The 21,156-nt window shown below is 41.8% G+C and overlaps 1 non-coding gene and 1 pseudogene across 1 annotated transcript; both read left to right on the forward strand.

The window, feature by feature from the left end:
* Positions 1 to 221: 221 nt before the first annotated feature.
* On the forward strand, positions 222 to 3,539 carry LOC115031133 (paired immunoglobulin-like type 2 receptor beta; annotated as a pseudogene).
* An 8,020-nt stretch (positions 3,540 to 11,559) lies between these two features.
* Positions 11,560 to 11,666, forward strand: LOC115031265 (U6 spliceosomal RNA). The gene has a single exon (XR_003836864.1). It is a non-coding gene; the product is annotated as a U6 spliceosomal RNA (small nuclear RNA).
* The last annotated feature ends 9,490 nt before the right edge of the window (positions 11,667 to 21,156 follow it).

Raw genomic sequence — 21,156 nt, forward strand, 5'->3', positions numbered from 1 at the left:
ATGTCAGTAACTACAAGGCAGGATCTTCTGCAACATGAGGAAGAAGAAGCCAGAACATTAAAGGAAGTTGCTGGCCACAAGGAGGTGGAAATGTGGAGGTAATGCACCCACTTAGCCCTCCAAATGAGAAGACCTTGGGGGCATGTGTGTCACTTTATCCTGATTCTCTCTTGACTCAAAAACACCTCAGAATCCTTCCACGGTGTCTCTTCTCTAGCCTTATGGCTCTGCTGGTCTAACTTCCTGGAGGGACTCTGGCCATGGCTTGGATCCTGCTTCTTCTGCTGTCAACAGCCTGTCTACATGCTGGTGAGTGGTGGGGACCTCATTAGCAGGGACTGAACCACAGAAGGGGACAGTGGGGCTGGCAAGGGTGGGCTGTCATGTGGACAGTTGTCTGCTAGAGGAGCCAGCTTGTCCTCTCTGCCTCAAGAGAGCTCATCCCTCAGAGAGAGCCCATTCCAACCCTTAACTCTGTTTGCTGTCCCACCAGCCATAGGGACAGTCCTGTCCTATGTCCCACTCCTGTCTGTGGATGAAGGCTCAGGATGCTCTGGGTTGTTCTTTCCATCCTTGCAGTAGCTTTAGATTCTCCCCATCCTTCCCAGGGAACTTTGCAGGATCCAACAGAGAAAATGATTATGGGATCAACATACCAGTTCTCCCATCTGGAGTCCAGGGTGACTCTTTCAAATTCCACTTCTCCTTCTAGTTCCCCTGGGAGTTGGCCAAGGATTGGCAGGTGAGGATACTCTGGAGATGGAAGCACTTACATGGGAAATTCATCTATAATTCCACCCTGCCTTTCATTCATAAGCACTTCAAGGACCTGCTCATCCTGAACTGGACACAGTGTCAGACATCTGGAATCCTCAAAATCCTGAACTTGAAGGAGACTGACCAGGCCACATATTTTGTAAAGTCTGGCTGAGCATAACAGAAGGTGTGAAGAGTTGGCAGTCAATTGTTGGGACCCAACTTTCTATCACCCATGGTGAGCCATTATGGCTCAGGCTTCAATACCTGTGGATTCTTATCCCCTAGATGTTACCTCAGACCCCACAACTCTGAACTCTGTTTCATATTCCTTCTCCTTGGCCCTGCCCACACCTATGACAACAGTATTTTTCCTTGTAGTTGTGACAAGTATTGGCTGTGTCCTTTGCTGTGGTCTGTCATTCTCTACTCAGACAGAACTGCACTGGATTCTTGACTTCAGCATGTGCCCTACCCCATAGCTCACACCTTTTTTGTTCCAACTCTAACACTATAATCCTTCCTACTTTCATCCCATTACCCCAAGGTGGGTGAACTTTTTCCAGGATGTAGCTGACTCTCTTGGTCCTGTAGCAGGGCTCCAATTGGTTCCTGTATGCAGCATCTCTGCACAGGTCCAACCTAAGCACAGAACAAACAGATGCCATTGGGTATTCTTGATACCCTATGGGCCAACTGTAAACTGCCAGCTGTCACCACAGTCCCTCATTTCCCCTCCTAGCTCCCCAGGACACATCTGTCATGTCTCCCTATCCACCATCTTGTCTCCTCTCTGTTTCCCTACCCCCCTGTCTCTTTCAGTGCCCTCACCTTTCCCACACAAGATCACAGGCTCTTCGGTAATACTGTCCCCATTTTCACAATGTGACTGTCCTGTCTTCTGATCTCTGAAGCTCCTCTAATGCATAAGTAATTAGAGTCTCACACACATGAGACCTGGAGAATCAGTCTTGTTACTCTGTGGTCATTACTGTCCCTTTCTATCACATGGCCCTATAGGACCTGGGGGACTCATTGTACTTTGTTGTTGATCATGACATTGCTCTGTGGATCTTCTTTGTTTATGTTCTTTTTTAGGTAACAGGGTCTCACTATAGTCCTGGTTGTCCTGGACCTCCCTATGTGGACCAGCATGGCCTTAAAGTCACAGAAATATGCCTGCCTCTGCATCCCAAGTGCCAAGATTAGAGGCATGTGCCACCATGCCCAGCAATGGATCTTGATAGTAGTAAGTCAACCAGTGAGAGTATGCCCTCAGGATTGTTTTGTGTGCAGTCTATAGCTACTATTTTGACTTGATGTAATGACAAACAACAGCTTCCAGGTCTCAGGGAAGAAAGAGAAAAAAGATGTCTCATGATTCTAGAGTTTTCAGTTGGTAAAGGTTCTGGAAATTAATTGTACTGATATTTGTAGAGGAAGTTATTCTATTTTGCCCCGTACTGAGCTATAATCGTACAGATAAAATGCTATTCTTTTTTTTTTTTTTTTTTCCGAGACAGGGTTTCTCTGTGTAGCCCTGGCTGTCCTGGAACTCACTCTGTAGACCAGGCTGGCTTCGAACTCAGAAATCCGCCTGCCTCTGCCTCTCGCGTGCTGGAAAATGATATTCTTTTATGCTATAACATTTTATATATTCAGTGTGTATGCACATGTGGGTGTGTCAGTGTAACTTTCTTTGTGTGTGTGTCTGTGTATGCGTGTTTACTGATTCTCGTGTTGGAGGAGGTAAGAGAGCATCCTGAAATTTTACCATTTTAGCTTTTGAGTCCAGTTCTCTGACTGACTTCTGGAGATCAGGTTGTATGGCCAGTGAGTGCTAGCAATCTACCTGTATTCACCTTTTCAGAACTGGGATTAGAATCATGCAGCCCTGTTAAGTGTTAACTCAATATATACAGCAGTTTGGCATTGAACTCACAGACATCTGCCTGTCTCTGCCTCTAAGATTAAAGGCCATGCTCACCAATTTCATCTGGGTTCTTCATATGGATACTAGGGATCAATCTTGTGTTCTACTGTCTGAACAGCAAACACTTTATGGACTGAAACATCTCTGCCTGTTACTTACATTTATGACAGAAGCAACTGTATTTGTATGACTTAGTTATCTGTGAACAAATGATAATCTGAAGACATATAGCAAGACATTTGGAGAACATGCATTTGAGCTTGCTCTCCTAGAGTTCAGCCTTAAGCATTTGTTCCTCTCTCTGTATGACAGCTGTTCCCCACCCCACACCCACAAAAAAGACAAGATGTGACACCCACCCATCTCTCCCTCGTCCAGGGAAGGTCTGCTCACTTCTCATCTCTCCACAGCACTCAGTACCACCATGAGGAACCCCTCCATCATCATCTCTGCAGTCACCACAGCTGGTCTGGAGGACACAGCGGGCCAGAGGATTCCTCCACTGCTGACCCTGAAAGCCATGGTAGGGATGATGATAGTAGCCAAGGCTGTGGTCATAATCCCCATTTACAGATGGATGATCTCCCTGTGGTGGAAGCAGAGTAAGTGGTCCAGGACAGGCCTCAGCCGAGCTTCCCCACTGGGAGTGTTCTCAGCTTTGGGAGATGGAGAAGGGAAGGCTTGTGCAGGGAAGAGTACAGAGAACAGGAGGAGGGAAACTCCACAAGGACTGCATTCCTGGAGCCTGCTGTCCTTCCCGACCAGCTGGAAATTAGAGGATCTGATGCAGATGAACACAGAGCCTGCTCCTAAGGAGTTCATGGATGCACACAGGAGCTTCAGGGGCTGAGTGCTCATTTGGAAAGAGCTGTGGCTGCTAAATAAGGTGTGAGGGTAGTCCAGGTTTCAGGGACAACTCCTCACAGGAAGTGATACCTAATGAAAAGAGATACTTTTTTGAGTTGAGCATGTGTGATCAAAATGGAAATTAAGAGCAGGTGTGTAATAGACCCACAGATGAAAGGGCAGTGTATAGGCAAAGGCCTAAAAGCTGATGGAGGTTAAAGTTTTGGACACTAAAAGAAAACACTACAGAGCAAAGTTACAAACAGCCTAGAGGTGGCTCAGCTGAAATGTTTGCTCCACAAGCACTGGGACATGAGTTTCATCCCCAGCAAGCACATAAAGAGCTGTCAGATGCTTGGACAGGCTGACTCACTAGGATCCCTGGGACACTGTGCTGCCAGTGTTATCCAAAGACAGAGCTGTCTCATGACTATGTTGTGATGCTCTCAATGTCCAAGGTTGTGATCTACCATTCACAAGTGTGTGCACACATCCAGATACACATGTATACATACATACACACATACTGCCAAACATACATTTAAAATTAAGTAAATAGTAAAATGTGTAAAGATATTCAAAGAATAAAGTCTTTACCGCGCACGCACATGCACATTCACACACACACATACACAACCTAAAAGTTCAATGCAATCTCTATTTGATTCCAAATTGCAGTTTGTAAAGATGAATGATTTCTCTTCTAATACTCATAAGCATTCTAAGAAACAAAAATGGGAACACAGTGAAGGACACCTGCATCCCAGCACTGGGGAAGGGCAGAGAGGAGCATCAGGAGTTCAAGGCCATCTACAGTTACATAGCAAGCTGAAGGGCAACCTGGGGTCCACAAGACCTTGTATCCACAAAACAAGAGCCCATGTAAATGGGGTTCAGAGCAGATTTAAAGCCAGGGTGACTAGAAGGTACAGGACAAGGGCAGAGATGAGTAGATAGTGCTGTGTAATGGAATGTCAATAATGAAGAAGTGAAAATGCAGCTCTTGGCTTTCAGGTAGGCTCAGGCCTCCAATAACATTAGCAGCAACTGAAGGGAGGGAGAGCAGCACCCTGAAACCATGAGGGTGAATCTGCAGGATGCAGCAGCCTGCACTGAGAGAGAGAGAGAGAGAGAGAGAGAGAGAGAGAGAGAGAGAGAGAGAGAACAGCTAATTTCCTCTTAGAGAGTTAGTTCTCAGGGAGGCAAAAGGGACATGTGGTGAGTGCAGGGCAGAGAAGGCAGACATGTGTCAAGAGGTCAAAGCTGGGTGAAGAAGCAAAGGAAGATATGGACATGGGTCAGCAGACCTGGGTGTGATTCCTGGGAATCCAAATGATATACAGAGAAAACTGACTCTGGAGAATTGTGCTCTGCCTCTCAGGCTCACCCACAGGCTCCTGGTGAGACATTATCTCTTAGTCTCCAGCTAACAGACCATGATATCTCACCAGGGAGGTGAGTTTACATCAAAGTATTGATGACCACACACCCTGCATACAACCCCCTTCCATGTCTCCTCCCTGGTAATCAAAGTGCATGGCTGTAGGATTCTGCTGTAAAACATCACCATTCTTGGATAGATATAAGAAGATAACCCTTATGTGTGCTCTGATACTATCTCCTGGAACACAGGTCATCCTGTGTGTCTCTGGTCCTGAGATCATGACTGTGCCATTCTCTGTCTGCTCATGGAGTTACTGACACTTTTAATACAGGCCTTACTCCCAGCGATCCATCTCAGCATCTCTCTTGAATCTTTGCCTCTTCCCCTGATATGACACCCCTTAGAGAGTTGCACATTGTGTCCAGGATGCAGGTCACAGGGAAAACTGCAAGGATCATGGTCCACACTGATAACCACATCCTGAGAATTGGGGGTCCCCTCTCCCTTACTCCTGAGATCCTGCCATCTCATCCAGTACCTCGACCCTTCCATGCTTCACATCCAGTGACAGACCATGGCTTGCTTGGGTCCCATGTTGGGCTTCCTTTACTTACAAGTCCAACTGTATGCACCCACTTTCTCATTTCTTGCCATGTTGATATTGTGGCCTCTGGGATCTCTCCTAGGACAGGACTTTTATTATTGACAGGTAGTGATGGGGAGATTATCAGTTGGAGCACTGGTTCTCAATCTGTGGGTCACCACCCCTTTGAGTGTAGAAAGACCCTGTCACAGGAGTCACTTATCCTGTATATCAGATGTTTATATTATGATCATAACATTCACAAAATCAGTCATGAAATACCAATACCATAATTTTATGGCTGGAGTCACCCCAACATGTGGAAATATTGTCCCAGCATTATGAAGTTTGAGAACCACTGAAAGGGAAGCAATTCTAAGTACCTCTTGAGTTTGCAGTCAGCCTGGGTTATATGAGACTTTGTCTTGAAACCAATAGCGAGAATTTCATAAATTCATTGTTTTTAATAGCTGAGTAGTACTCCACTGTGTAAATGTACCACATTTTCCGTATCCATTCCTTTGTTGAGGGACATCTGGGTTCTTTCCAGCTTCTGGCTATTATAAATAAGGCTGCTATGAACATAGTGGAGCATGTGTTCTTATTACCAGTTGGAACGTCTTCTGGGTCTATGCCCAAGAGAGGAATTGCTGTGCTGCCTGTTTTAATTTTAATATGGAATGGGAAGGTTCTTTTTTGTTTTTTTTTCTATGATATGTTCTTCCTGTATTTTTGTATTAGAAAGGACATCTCTTTCCTTAGATTTGGGAAGTTTGAGTTTGTTTTTATTGGGAACAATATATATGATTTTGACATGAATGAAATTCTTCTCATTGTATGATGAAACTCAAAGACTTTGTTTCTGATCTCCAAAAACAAAAAACAAAACAAACAAACAAAAAACCCCCAAAACAAAAAATAAACCCCCCAAAATCAAACAAACAAAACCCCCCAAAACAAAAAATAAACCCCCAAAAATCAAACAAACAACCCCCCCAAAATCCTTTTCTAGTCATGTTCACCCTCTATCAAATAGATTACTAACCATAACTAAATCATTCTTTTCCTCTCTCTTGTCTTCCTGACGCCATTGTCTGTTTTCTACATGATCCATTCTGTGAGGTTTTCTACTGAATATTATGTATAACTTAATGAAATTTTCATTTCTGTCATCATTCACTTTTGATTCTCTTTTGTATCTCTATCTTTTAAATTAAACTCTATTTATTTATTTTTAAAGAATCAAACTATTTTAATAGCTTAAATCAGTTTCCTTACTTCTTTCTGCATTTGGTGTTTTCTTGGGATTAATTTAGAAGATATTGTTGTAGAAATCATTTCATCCTGTCCTGGGAGTTTCTATGGTTAGTTAGTTCTCAAAGAAAAACAACACACATCCTTTACATTTACAATAAGCCTTAAAAGTACAAGAGCTGGGCAGTGTTGCCTACGCTCTATGCAGTTAGACTTGACCTTCCTATAGACAACACTGAGTTATTGTTTACTCCTCACTATGTTTCACCTTGGTTGCTCTTTACACCAATTGGACAGCTCTCATGGTAGCCCTCCTAACCTACATTGGCTTCTTCTCTCTCCTCCTGAAACTTCTTTCCTAATGGTTCTCCTCCAACTCCAACATCATGAAACCAAGACCACACTAATGTCTCTTCTCCCCAGCTATGAGCTGTTGGCCTCCTTATTTACCAATTAGAAGTAATTTGGGAATGGTGTCACTTAGTGTTTATGTCTACGTCTCTGGAGCAATCAGTCTTGGGGAGCCAATATTAGCATTAGAATACAAGCAGCATCAGGTCAACCACTACAAGATATGCTTGTGTTATATGAATTCTTTGAACATACTTACAGTGATTTTTAAAAAAAATTTTAACTTGAGTTATGCTTGTTTCTCTTATTTGGGGTTATTATGAGCTTAGTAATTATTGAAGGGGAATTGATTTGGGTTTTCCTGGTTTCTTGTGTTTTAGAAATGGGACTTGCCCATCTGTGTTTACATCAGTGGTGAAGTTTTGTTGTTGCTTTAATATAGTAAAGTTTTCCTCCCTTCATTGGGAACATTTCTAGTGTTAAAGAAAGACAAGGTGTTAGTGGGGTTGAGGTGGTAATTTCCATTGTCAGACTTGTATGCAGGGCTCTGAGCTCTCCCCTCAGCCATCCTCAGAGATGTGATCAGTATTTTCAACACCAGTTAATATTCATCTGTAAGATCTCTATTACCATATAGTAGTTGTTGGCTATGAAACAGTCATTAGACATTCTTTATGTACCAATTGTTTAAGAGAGTAGGACGTACTCTCTCTGTACTTATATGTAAGATTTTTTGGCTTGTTTTAGAGAGTAGGACATACTTGTCTCTGTACTTATATGTAAGATTTTTTGGCTGGGTATAAGTAAGAAAAAAGGAGTTGAAGAATCAGTTGCAAATCACTGAGGGACTAGTGATTAATACAATGTTACTTATAGAAAATATGTGAATTACATAGAAAGGACATAGTAGGGACAACAAAAAGTTAGGGGAAGGGGTGAAAGTTTTGGTTAAATATAGACTCTATTCAGAAAAGTAAAGTTGTGCAGTCATAGTCTATAAAACAGCCTCTTCTTTCAGAAAGCTGAATCAGAGAGATACTATAAACCAGGCCTGTCTATGTTCCAAGAATGACGAGAGGTTATGAAGAAAGATTTATAAAACAAAGAAATAACATACCATGAAAAGAAATGAGAAAATCAGGAATCTACATTGATATTGGGTATGATATAAAAAAAGGAATATGGTGAAATCAGACTGGGGTGGAGATATTAGATAAGAAAACCACTTGGACAGAATATTGGGCTTTCTCACCACTGGAGGACTCTCCTGCTCCAGAAAATACTTCAGATTGAGTTTCATCAAATTCTTCTCTGGAACAGCCAAGTTACTGTGATGGAGCAGACATGCCAGTGCACAGTGATGGTAATATTATTTCTATATCAATTATTTTTTTTAAATTTACTTATTTACTATACATCCCTCTCACTGACCCCGTCCCTGATTGCTCCCCCACCCTCACCCCCATGCCCAGCTCATCAAGTCTTTGAGGCTAGACATATCCTCTTCCCACTGATTCTAGGCAAGGAAGCCAAGCTGGGAGAACCTATCTCATGTGCCAGCAACAGGTTTTGGGATACCCCTCGTTCGAGTTGTTCCAGACCCATATGTAGACAAACGTGTACATCTGATGCATATGTGCTGGTAGGCCTAGGTCTGTCCCCTGTCTGTTCTTTGGTTGGTGGTTCAGACTCTGAGAGCCCCAAGGGTCCAGGTTATTTGAGTCTTTTCGTCTTCCTGTGGAGTTCCTATCCGCTTTGGGACCTGCAATCCTGCCTCCTATTCTTTCATAAGAATTCCCAATCTCCATCTACTGTTTGGATACAAGTGACTATATTTGTCTGAATCAGCTGATGGGTGGAGCCTCTCAGAGAACAACTTGCTCCTGTCTGAAAGCATAGCAAAGTATCATTAATAGTGTTAGGGACTAATGCTTTTCTATTGGATTTTTTTTTTTTGGGTGGGGAGTGGGGGGAGCATGTTTTGGGTATAATACCCAGGAGTAGTATAACTGGGTCTTGAGATAGAACTATTCTCTGTTTTCTGTGAAATACCAAATTAATTTTTTTAAGTGGAGTTGCTCCAGTAGTGACAAGACAGCCACTAGGAAAGAAATACCTCATCTCATCTACAGACATAATACTGTCCAGAAATGGGACAAAATTTACAGGTTAGGAAAGCTTAGTTCTGCTGAGACAGAATGGGCTAGTCCTTAATTTTCTATTTCTCTGAGGTCTGTCAAATGATCCTGGACCAGAAGGCAGAAGACCAATGCTACGACTGTCCAGGTGTTCAGCGATCTCTATAAATTCATTAAATTTTGGAAGCTATATTTTGTGCTTTTTATATTGTCAGGTAATATTAGTCATTCTTGGATTTCTAACTATATAGTCTCATAGCCAACCTAGGCTATTTACTTTGAGAGAACAGAGTTGAGAAGAGGATTTTCAGATGGCTTACACTCTAAAGCCAGAACATAAGTCTGGCATAAAATTATAAATCTTTAAGTTAGGATAGATGACAGAGGTTCTATTTAATTGACATAAATGATGGAATGGGTGTTAGGTCTATCTTGTACCTTATAAACTACAAAATGGTAATAGTTTTGCTCAATTTATATTTTGAAAGAAAAGTTTTATTTTTTTTTTATTTAAACAGAAAGGGTGGTATGTGATAGGATTTTCCCTGTCCAATCAGACTAAAATATAAGAGCAGCAAGAGCTCTGTGATTGGACAGGGAAAAAAGAGGCAGACCTAAGAGTTATAGGGACAGAGAGCATCTAAGGGAGAGGGGGAGAGGCCAAGATGGAAGTAGACGAACAGGAAGAAGAACCTGAACCAGCATGGCTTTAATTAGCCAAAGGTAGTTATGATATTAAAGAATAGAATGATTGGGATATTTGTCTAATCTAGGTGGGCAGCTTTTATTATTATTAATTGGCTCTGAAATTACTGTTTTGGCATCTTGTAAATTGAGAATTTATTGATACATAAATCTGGTTAATTATAATGTTCAAGAATTTTGTTTCTCTTGGGTTGATGGGTGGTGGGGTGGCTGACCACCGGGTCATTGTGTTGGGCTGGCATGGCAATAATTTGCCAAGAAACTCAGGAGCTCTGGCCCAGAGAGACAGCCAAGTTGAGATCACCCAGCTGGAGCCATGTGGTCTGCCACTTGCTGGCAGTAGCGTGGCATGCTGTTTTCATTCCTATAGTTTGAAGTCTGTGATGGTGATACTTCCAGTCATTTTTATTATTTATGATTTTTGAGCTATTGTGTGTGTTTGTGTATATTTGTGTGTATCTGTGTATATGTATATATGTGTCTTTATATATTTCTGTGGTTCCATATGAAGTTGAACCTTTTTTTTAAATTTTGTGAAAAATTGTGTTTGATATGTTTTGATGGTTATTACATTTAGCCTGTAGATAGCTTTTAGTAGAAGGGTTATTTTGTAGTAGTAATCCTACAATCCAAAAGCTGGAGAGAACTTCTTATCTTCTGGTGTAATCATCAATATAATTTTTAATGTCTTAAAATTGTTTTATTTTTCAAAAATATAAATAATTCAGTTACCTGTGTAGAGTTATCACAAGATACTTAATAAAGAGGAAAAGTTCTATCTTTGTAGTAATTCAGAAGGAGTATTAAAAATATATTCAACTTCCATTTATAATGTAAAGAATTCTGAAAGGATTTAGAAGAGCATTTCTTGGCCCAAACTAGACTTTGAAATAGCATAAAGATGTTGGAATCCTAGGTAAGCCCTATCCTCTTCCATCATTTTAATGCTTTAATGTTTGTGTGCATCACTTTTTTCTTAAATAATAGTTTTAAATAAAGGAAATCTCATCAGCTCTCTTATTTTGACTTCTATAAGTCAGTCTATTCTTGGTTATTGTAATTGAAGAAAAATAGCTATGGAGTTGCAGAGATGGTTCATTTAGTAAATGCATCTGCCATCCAGTCTGACAAGCTGAAGCTGGATTGTGCATCTCACGCACTGGCAGGAGATACCTGACCCCTGGAAACTCTCCCCTAAACTCCATCCCCAAGCAGTGACGTGAGATGGAGCCCACATATGCACATAAAATAAAAATTTCATATATAATCCCAATTTAAAAGGAAAGAAAGGGATTTCATATACCAGAACAAACAAACAAAAAACTTTGAGAACCACTAGAAATATATATATATATTTTTTTTGAGTTCATGAGGTTGTTTAATCTGAGGGTCACAGGGTTCCGTCACAAAAATCACCTCAGTTGGCAAGATGTCATCTTTGATCATTATTTAAACAATGAATCCACTATCCATAAAGTAAACAGATATTCATAACATTTTAGGCATTTGGTCAGGGTTGTCATTAACAGTATGGTATGACCAACCCCAATGATTTTCCTTGATCTCTGACTAACTCATTTTACAAAATCACTATTTCAAGAACACAATTGTGCTCACTTTGGCAGCACATATACTAAAATTGGAACGATACAGAGAACATTAGCATGGCCCCTGCACAAGGATGACACGCAAATTTGTGAAGCGTTCCATATTTTTATGGAACACAGGGCCCCCAATGGAGGAGCTAGAGAAAGCATCCAAGGAGCTGAAGGGGTCTGCAACCCTATAGGTGGAACAACAATATGAACTAACCAGTACCCCTAGAGCTCGTGTCTCTAGCTGCATATATAGCAGAAGATGGTCTAGCTGGCCATCATTGGGAAGAGAGGCCCCTTGGTCTTGCAAACTTTATATGCCCCAGTACAGAAGAATGCCAGGGCCAAGAAGTGGGAGTGGGTGGGCGGGCAGGGTGGTGGGGGAGGGTATAGGGAACTTTTGGGATAGCATTTGAAATGTAAATAAAAAAATCTAATAAAAAAGAACACAATCATCTATGTTTATTAATCACATGTTGTATTCATAGATTGCAAGACCACTTTCAAGTGTTTGAATTAGGACTTCACTGCTCTTACTTCTGATGAATTGATGGGGAAATAAGAGTAAGGTAAGGATATGTAAAAAAATTCTAAGAGCAGACTGGGGACCCACAGAGATATTTTGTTGCAAAATGTCTGTAAAGGCAGGACAAATTCTGTGAAACAGAACTATAGAGTTGTAGAAGTACATTTTTGAATTAAAAATTCCCCCCTAGTCACAAATACTTGAATATTCATTCTCCATTTGGTTGAACTCTTTTGGAAGGAAAAGGAAGTGCAACTTTGTTGAAGGAGTATGGCACCAATCATAGGTTTTTAGGTTTCAAAAGACAGAGTCATTCCCAGTGTCCTCTCTAGCTCCTTCTTCTAGATACAAATGTGACTTCTCAACTGTTCCTGTTTCCACGTTGTAACCTACCAAAAACTTTAACCCTCTGCAAGTGTAAGCCCAATTAAATGTATTATTTTGGATATTTTCATGGTTACAGTGTTTTGACACAGTTATAAAAAAGTAACTAAGAAGGAAAGTGCTACCAGGGAGTGGGCTCTTCCTGTGGAAGGCTTGCCAACATTGCTTTTAAATCAATCTGTAAACTCTGGGATTTTGGAGTAGATAGATGTTGAATGCGATAACTAGGATTTACTGGACCATCCTACTAGCAGCTAGGAAGACATTGCAGAGAGCCATGGGGAGGTTGGAAGCCCAGCCACAATATTTTCCTAACCATTATGGACCTTACACCTCTGAAATAAAAATCCCAATTAAACACTTCTTTTGTAAATTGCCTTGAACATTGTGTTTGGTCACAGCATTAGGAATGTAACTAATAAACACAGATTGGAGGATGCTCAACAATGCAAACTTTGTATACTTCCATGGATACAAAGTGTTTCTGCACAGGAATGTAAGTGAACCTTCATGACTGTGAAAATGTGACAACTTAGACATAATTATTGTTTTTGTTTTATGTTGTTATTGTATACCAGACATGGGATCATTCCTCAAAACTAAATTATTTGTTGTTTTCCTTCCTTCCTTTTTCCCTCCACCCTTTTATTTTCTTTGTCCCTTTCACCCTCCTCTATTTCCCTTTTCTCATTCTTTTTCATCTTTTTCCATCTCTATGCTCTCTTCCATTCCTTCCTTTCTTCTCCAGATTTTTATTTTTATTTTTTTATTTTCATTTTATGCTGTATATGTGATGTATATTTTGTCTATATGTCTGGAATACATGTTAGTGTCTCTATATGTGAATGTGAATGTGGGTAGTATATAGATTTCATATAGACATGTGAGGTCTGATACATATGACTGTCTTTCAATTTCCTTTCATATTTATTTTTTGATATTTAGAATAGGTTGACAATGAGATACAGGGTTCTGCCTGTAAATACCTGCCCAGTCCTGATGTTGCAAGTACCCAAGACTCTCTGTGTATTTTACTGAGGTTCTCAAAATCCTGCCTGAAGTCTTATGCTTACAAATCTGAGCAATATTTACAGCTATGCTTCAATCTCTTGACACAACCTTAAGCAGAATGGCTTTTATAGATAAATACATGCATTCTTACTTAATTTCCTAAGGGCCTGCAACAGTTGCAAGAGTATGTGAAAACACAATAAATAAAAAACTCAATGGAAATCAAGTAACAAAAAATACTTTTAGAATAGTAATATGGCCCACTGAGTACTCTGGGGTACCCCCAGCCTCCCTGAGCTACCTACTATCTGTGTAGACCTCTATTATCCTGCTACCTCACTGCCTACCTTCATCAGACTTGCTGCTCCAGAAGCATACAGGTTAGGTTCCTTTCCTGCATCAATATCCCTCACTTGCTGAGTCTTCTGGAGTGCCCCCAGCCGCCCTGAGCAGCCTTCTATCCCAGCTAAACTGCTATTATCCCAGTAACTCTAGACCACCTTCATCAGACCTGCTGATCTGGAGCTGTTCAGCACAGAGATTTACATCAGAGGATTGCCACACCAGGGTCATGGAGATTAGACCTCCCTCTAATACCTACTACAATAGGAACAATCAGGGACAAAAGCCACCCAAATGGCTAAAAGTCTTCAAAAGAACACAACCAACAAAAACCAGGGAAATATGACACCTCACTCCACTACAGCAAGCCCTGGATATCTGAACACAACCAAAACACAAGAAAATGACCTTAAATCCAAACTTTTTAAGATGAGAGAGGAATTTAAAGAGGAAGTGAATAAATCCATGAAAGAAATATAGGAAAATACAATCAAACGGATAGAGGCACTTTAAGAGAAAACAAGTAAATCCCTTAAAGATTGTGGCCTCCCTTCCCCCAGCCTGGAACCTGCCTGCTCAAGGGTGGAGCTACCGGCTCATTCGTCCTGCCACGCCCACTGCTGGAACCTGCCTTTGCTGCCTGGAGTCACACACGTGTTCGTCCTGCTACTGGACCCTGAGTTACTTGGCGGGAAATTGGGTTCCCTCCCCCTTCCTTTATAAACTGAGTGTCTGGAATTAGTAAAATTGAGCCTAGATCAGAACTTGTTGTCCTGGCTCCATTCTTTTCTTCCGCCCCGTCTAGTTTCCTCTCTTTTCAGCCTGAACTGCCATTTTCAGTTGAACCGTTCGTGTTGTGGACCGCGGGCGGGCCGCAACAGTTGGTGCCAGAACTGGGACCTGAAGAATGGCAGAGGGATGCTAAGAGAAACGACTGCTGTGTGGAGCTCCACAAGAAAGGAAAGGATCTTCGTATCAGAGGAGCATCGGAGCAACGGACAGGTACACATGCTAGCGCTAGCCTAAAAAATTTCAGTTTTGTAAAGTGTTGCTGAGGATGCGGTAGGATACGAATCAAGTTTGAAGCAGTGCTGACCCAACACTGTTTCTGCTTGGGGTCAGCAGTTCGTTAATCGGAACTAGATACGGAGACAGGCGGTGTGCCGCAGTTTTTTAGAAAACTGCTTAGGTGGAAGAAAGAAGGGTTCAAAATCATGGATCAGGCGGTTGTTTTTAGTTTTCAGGAGTTGCTTAAGGAAAAAGGAGTAAGGCTTGAAGTACAATTAGTAAGAAATTTTTTAGATAAGATAGATAGCTGTTGTCCATGGTTCAAAGAAGAAGAAACGATAGATTGTGGAACCTGGGAGAAAGTTGGTGAGGCCCTGAATATCGCTCAGACAGATAATTTTACCCTAGGTCTCTGGGCGCTTGTAAATGATGCTATAAAAGATGCAACTTCTCCAGGGCTAAATCGCCCTCAGGCGGAGTTTGTGGTATTTCAGGAGGAGTGCCTATCAGAGAAGGCCTCCTCAGAAAAAGATCTTCTTAACTCAAAAATTGATAAATGTGGAAACTCTGATGATGGACTGAATTTTAACAAAAATCACTCAGATAGAGGAATTGCCCATTACCTTAATGAGAATTGGTCCTCTTGCGAATCTCCCGCCTCACCTATAGTCACCACTTCGGGAGGTGCTACGCATAGGGACACACGGCTAAGCGAGTTAGAGTTTGAGATTAAGCTTCAGAGGCTGACTAATGAGCTTCGGGAACTAAAAAAGATCTCAGAAGCGGAGAAGAGTAACTCTTCTGTAGTTCACCAAGTGCCGCTAGAAAGAGTTGTGAGTCAGGCTCATGGGAAAGGACAGAATTCGTCTAATACGCTGGCCTTTCCTGTGGTCGAGGTAGTTGATCAGCAAGATGCTAGGACCAGACATTACCAGACCTTGGATTTCAAGTTGTTAAAAGAGTTAAAGGCAGCTGTTGTGCAATATGGTCCTTCAGCCCCATTTACTCAAGCATTACTGGACACAGTTGCGGAGTCAAACTTAACCCCCTCAGATTGGAAGACTCTGTCCAAGGCTACCCTGTCAGGAGGAGATTTTTTGCTTTGGGATTCTGAATGGCGAGACGCCAGTAAGAAAACTGCTGCTTCTAATGCTCAGGCTGGTAACCCAGACTGGGATAGCAACATGCTTTTAGGAGAGGGTCCATATGAGGGACAGACAAATCAGATTGATTTTCCCGTTGCAGTGTACGTGCAAGTCACGACAGCCGCACGCCGTGCTTGGGGGAAGGTTGCCAGTTAAAGGAGATACTAGTGGAAGTTTAGCTAGCATTCGGCAGGGTTCTGATGAACCATATCAGGACTTTGTGGACAGGCTGTTGATTTCCGCTAGTAGAATCCTTGGAAGTCCAGACACAGGTAGTCCCTTTGTTATGCAGCTGGCTTATGAGAATGCTAACACAACTTGCCGAGCTGCAATTCAACCGCATAAGGGACAGACAGATTTGGCGGGATATGTCCGTCTTTGCGCAGACATCGGGCCTTCCTGCGAGTTCTCGCAGGGAACCCACGCACAAGCAATGTTTTCGAGGAAACGAGGAAATAATGCATGCTTTAATTGTGGAAGTTTGGATCATTTTAGAAGTAATTGTCCTAAGAACAAGGGCGCCAAGGGTAGACAAACAGGCCGTACCCCAGGAATATGTCCCCAGTGTGGGAAGGGCCGCCACTGGGCAAAAGATTGTAAGCATAAACCAAGGGTTTTGAGCCGCCCGGTGCCGGGAAACGAGGAAAGGGGTCAGCCCCAGGCCCCGAGTTACTCAAAGAGGACAGCTTATGGGGCCATAAATCTGCTGCCCAGCCAACAAGATCAGTTCTTGAACTTGTCAGGTCAAACCCAGGAAATGCAAGACTGGACCTCTGTTCCACTGTCCACGCAGTATTAACCCCAGAAATGGGAGTCCAAACTCTGCCTACCGGAGTCTTCGGACCACTGCCCACAGAAACCTGTGGCTTTCTCTTGGGACGAAGCAGTTCTATTGTAGAAGGCCTGCAGATTTTTCCAGGTGTTATAAATAATAATTATGAGGGAGAACTTAAAATCATAGCCGCTTGCCCTCGTGGTGTTATAACTATACCTGCTAATCAAAAAATTGCTCAACTTACTTTGATCCCTTTATGCCAGTCACTGTATAGATTCTTTGAAAGTGAGGAAGGACAAAATAATTTTGACTCCTCGGGCATAAATTGGGTGAAATCTATCACAAATCAGAGACCTAACCTTAAATTGACTCTTGATGGAAAAGGCTTTGAAGGATTAATAGATACCGGGGCCGACGTAACAATTGTAAGAGGGCAAGACTGGCCCTCAAACTGGCCCTTGACTGCTTCCTTGACTCACCTTCAAGGAATTGGGTACGCCAGTAACCCAAAACGTAGTTCCAAATTGCTAACCTGGAGAGATGAGGAAGGGAAATCAGGAAAGATTCAGCCGTATGTTATGTCAAATTTGCCTGTGACCCTGTGGGGAAGAGATCTGTTGTCACAGATGGGTGTTATTCTGTGCAGTTCTAAGGAGATGGTGACTGAGCAGACATTCAGGCAGGGACTCCTGCCTGGTCGTGAACTAGTAAAAAAAGGACAGGGAATTAAGACCTTTGAGGATCTTAAACCCCACTCTAACATGAGAGGTTTAAAGTATTTTCAATAGCGACCACTATCTTGCCTGCATCCCACGCGGAAAAAATTCAATGGCGTAATGATATTCCGGTGTGGGTAGATCAGTGGTCTTTACCTAAAGAGAAAATAGAGGCCGCTTCTTTGCTAGTGCAGGAGCAGTTAGAAGCAGGACATTTGGTGGAGTCTCACTCTCCCTGGAATACACCCATTTTCATTATCAGAAAGAAATCTGGAAAATGGAGACTGTTACAAGATTTAAGAAAAGTTAATGAGACCATGGTACTTATGGGAACCTTACAACCGGGGCTCCCCTCCCCAGTGGCCATTCCTAAGGGACATTATAAGATTGTTATAGATTTGAAAGATTGTTTCTTTACCATCCCTTTGCATCCAAAGGATTGTGAGAGATTTGCTTTTAGTGTTCCTTCTGTAAATTTCAAGGAACCCATGAAAAGATATCAATGGACAGTCCTCCCGCAGGGGATGGCTAATAGTCCCACATTATGTCAAAGGTTTGTGGCGAAAGCAATTCAGCCTGTTAGACAACAATGGCCAAATATTTACATCGTTCATTTCACAGATGATGTCTTGATGGCGGGAAAGGACCCCCAAGAATTGCTTTTGTGTTATAAAGGTTTACAAAAAGCCCTAGCTGATAAGGGATTGCAAATTGCTTCTGAAAAGGTACAAACTCAGGATCCTTATAATTATTTGGGTTTTAGACTCACTGATCAAGCTGTTTTTCCCCAAAAGATCGTTATTCGTAGAGATAACTTAAAGACCTTAAATGATTTTCAAAAATTGTTAGGTGATATTAACTGGCTTCGCCCCTATTTAAAGCTTACTACAGGGGAGTTAAAACCTTTATTTGATATTCTTAAAGGGAGTTCTGATCCCACTTCCCCTAGATCCCTAACCTCAGAAGGATTGCTGGCCTTACAACTAGTGGAAAAGTCTATTGAAGAGCAATTCGTTACCTATATAGATTACTCCCTGCCGCTGCACCTGTTAATTTTTAATACGACTCATGTGCCTACGGGACTGCTATGGCAAAAATTTCCTATAATGTGGATACATTCAAGGATTTCTCCCAAACGTAATATCTTGCCATATCACGAAGCAGTGGCTCAGATGATTATCACTGGAAGAAGGCAGGCATTGACTTATTTCGGAAAAGAGCCAGATATCATTGTTCAGCCTTACAGCGTAAGTCAAGACACTTGGCTGAAACAGCATAGTACAGATTGGTTGCTTGCACAAATAGGGTTTAATGGAATTATAGACAACCACTACCCTCAAGATAGGTTAATAAAATTTTTAAATGTACATGATATGATATTTCCTAAGATGACTTCTTTACAGCCTTTAAATAATGCTCTATTGATTTTTACTGATGGCTCCTCTAAAGGGCGAGCTGGATATCTTATTAATGATCAACAGGTTATCGTAGAGACTCCTGGTCTCTCGGCTCAGCTAGCCGAATTAACAGCAGTGCTAAAGGTCTTTCAGTCTGTACATGAGGCTTTTAATATTTTTACTGACAGTTTATATGTTGCTCAATCAGTACCCTTATTAGAAACCTGTGGCACGTTTAACTTCAATACGCCATCAGGATCCTTATTTTCAGAATTGCAAAACATCATTCTTGCCCGGAAAAATCCGTTTTATATTGGCCACATACGGTCTCACTCTGGTCTTCCTGGGCCTCTGGCCGAGGGTAATGATCGCATTGACAGGGCTCTAATAGGAGAAGCTTTAGTTTCAAATCCTGTTGCTCTGGCCCAACGTGATCATGAAAGGTTTCACCTCTCTAGCCACACCCTAAGGCTCCGCCATAAGATCACTAAGGAGCAAGCAAGAATGATTGTAAAACAATGTCCTAAATGTATTACATTATCCCCAGTGCCACATCTAGGAGTCAATCCTAGAGGCCTTATGCCTAATCATATTTGGCAAATGGATATAACCCATTATGCAAAATTTGGAAAACTAAAATATATACATGTTTGCATTGATACCTGTTCAAGATTTCTCTTTGCTTCCCTGCATACAGGGGAGGCTTCAAAAAACGTAATTGATCATTGCCTACAAGCCTTTAATACCATGGGGTTGCCTAAGCTTATTAAGACAGATAACGGGCCATCTTATTCTAGTAAAAACTTTATTACATTCTGTAAAGAATTCGGTATCAAACATAAAACTGGAATTCCTTACAACCCCATGGGACAAGGAATAGTTGAACGTGCTCATAGCACCTTAAAAAATTGGCTTTTTAAAACAAAAGAGGGGCATCTATATCCCCCAAGGTCACCAAAGGCTCACCTTGCCTTTACCTTATTTGTCCTAAACTTTTTGCAAACTGACATTAAAGGTCAGTCTGCAGCGGAACGCCACTGGCACCCAGTTACTTCTAATTCTTATGCATTGGTAAAATGGAAGGACGCCCTGACTAATAAATGGAAGGGTCCAGATCCAGTTCTAATCTGGGGAAGAGGCTCGGTTTGTGTTTTTTCACGAGATGAAGATGAAGCACGGTGGCTACCAGAGAGATTAATTCGTCAGGTAAACACAGATTCTGTCTCTCCTCATAAGTATCATTCTAAAGACTAAAATTCCTCTTGTGCTGGGAGTGGAAGCTCTCAGAAAGGAAGCTCTCAGAAAAAAATCCTCTGAGCCAATTCCCCTACAAGAGGCCGGAGATTAACTTTAGCTTTACAATTTGCATCTAAATAAAGTACCTTGACTTCTCCGAACAGAAAATTTACATTGCTACACTCTCATTGTTTAGAATTCTTCCTTCTCTCAAGCAGGTCAATCTATATTCTCCGGTTCTCCACCCCTATGAGCAAACAGGTGGTATTGCTAATCTCCCTTCCAAAGACATCCCAGCATGTGGCTTTTCAGTCTAGATAAGATCTAGATTTACCAGGAGAGCTAGGGAAGTAGAAATTTCATATATATTTACAAAGATTAGTTCTTATTTTGATAGATATAGGCTTAGTCCCTTAGCTGGCCTCTGGCTTTTCACCCTTGCTGTTACTGCAAGGTGTCCTTAGTTCCTCAGGCTACTGGGAATAACAGGGATGAAGAGGAAAGACTTTCAGCTCCTATTTTAACCAAAATTAACGGTGTTAATACTGACATAATTCTTGTCTAGGCCTTGCTAAATCTGAGGTTGACAAGTCTCATATAGAGACCTCGTAATAACTCAGAATTGCGCTACTGATTCATAATCATATGAATACAGTATGGGTACCGCTTGGCGCAGGAGATTACTGCGGAGGGAAGGTCCAGTTTGACCGTTTCTGAGTTCCCTGTGCGACACACCTGATTTGAAGGAGGTTGGTATCTGACTCCAGCTAAAAACCAAAAATACTTAAGGCTCTGCCTCCCCCCCCAAAAGATACCAAGAGCCACAGATGTGGGTTGTTATAACGCCCACGGGAGGAATCGGGTCAATGTCCACCCAAGTCAAGGTTAAAGGCCCACTCATCTACGGATGAGAAAATCATTTGATCACCTCTGTTAAGCATTGCCTATTTAAACTTAATTAATAGGGGGGAGAGAGATTGGAGACCTTGCTGTTGTAAGAGCAGGCCCTTCACTGCCTCCCACCCAAAAAATAAAAAAGCCAATTGGCCTTGTACTAGGAGCCAGCCAGTC

This window comes from Mus caroli, unplaced genomic scaffold (genome assembly GCF_978045245.1).
Source record: "Mus caroli unplaced genomic scaffold, Mus_caroli_1 scaffold_4, whole genome shotgun sequence".
Taxonomy (NCBI): domain Eukaryota; kingdom Metazoa; phylum Chordata; class Mammalia; order Rodentia; family Muridae; genus Mus; species Mus caroli.